This window comes from Setaria italica, chromosome IX (assembly GCF_000263155.2).
Source record: "Setaria italica strain Yugu1 chromosome IX, Setaria_italica_v2.0, whole genome shotgun sequence".
Lineage (NCBI taxonomy): Eukaryota > Viridiplantae > Streptophyta > Magnoliopsida > Poales > Poaceae > Setaria > Setaria italica.
Window position 1 is genome coordinate 28,026,603 of NC_028458.1, and position 1,116 is coordinate 28,027,718.

General features: G+C 35.7%; 1 long non-coding RNA gene across 1 annotated transcript in view; it reads right to left on the reverse strand.

Annotated features, from left to right (window-relative positions):
• LOC111255869 overlaps positions 1 to 1,110 on the reverse strand; it is a 17,620-nt gene extending 16,510 nt beyond the window's left edge. Inside the window, exon 1 of the long non-coding RNA XR_002676014.1 lies at positions 527 to 1,110. This is a non-coding gene — a long non-coding RNA (uncharacterized LOC111255869). The remainder of the gene's footprint in view (positions 1 to 526) is intronic.
• Between the last annotated feature and the right edge of the window lie 6 nt (positions 1,111 to 1,116).

Genomic DNA, 1,116 nt, shown 5'->3' on the forward strand with positions numbered 1-1,116 from the left:
GTGACTTGTTTACCCACAACAGCTGAAGTTGAAACGAATACGATATCTCAAACAAGCCTTGAGAATTAGAGAAAGGATAATGATGGTGTGAATGCATGCAAAGTAATTTTAAAAAGCCATAGTGTTTGAACTAGACATTCAAACTATTTATATTCTAAGGTAGGCAATTTGGGCAAAGTATTCAAGTATTTTCGTTTGGTTAGTCTGGCAGTTTCAGTTTCGAAATAGGCAATGTCGATGAAATTTTTGCATGCCAAACTATAAGCATATGGATCTTATTTGTCGATAAAATGTATATAAGGATTATAATGATGGAACGGATTTGTAATCAAATACGTCAAGAAAATACAAGAATTTAGAGGTTACTAGCAGAGTCCAAAGTTAATAATTATTCAAAAGCAAACTACAAGAACACACGAAACCTGAGAACAAGATATATGAAGTTTACGAACGAGAAAGTGTGCAAAGCGGAATAAATTTCATAAAATTAGTAATGTATAGAAATATTGTGAGTATATTGGGTTACTTCTCTTCCTGCTATGGTGAAGGCAGCTAACTCCCTCCAAATTTCTTCTCTATATCCACGGCCTATGGTTAGGATTTAAGAAGAGCTGAAATACTCCTTGCATAAAAAAGTAAAGAAGAGCTGAAATAAACAGGTCCTAAATCGCTTTACATCCTACAGCTCTCTTCACAACGCCAACAATTGGTGTAAATTAAGTTAAATATTGTTGCAGTGTCTCTTCTACGATGGCAGTAAATTTCACTAGGTCGTGACAAATCATCAATGTTGCTTATTTTCTTTGTTAGCATATCCTTCTGACATTCCACGTCTCATCACGTTGTATCCATTCTTTAGTCATTCTAGTACAAAGAAATACGAGACAACCTTTTGAATCAATTTGACAAAAACGCACACAGAATACAGGTCTCATATTACCCATCGATAAGAATAAGTACTAACAGGATCTCTGCAACCCTTTGTCAAATGCAGTCTGCATGAACAGTTCATCTGGGACATGGTCTGTTTTCACAAAAATTAATCACTACGATGAGACCACAGAATTTGAAATCAGTGGCAAGAAACTGCAGAACTAAGGTATGCAACGCCCCCCC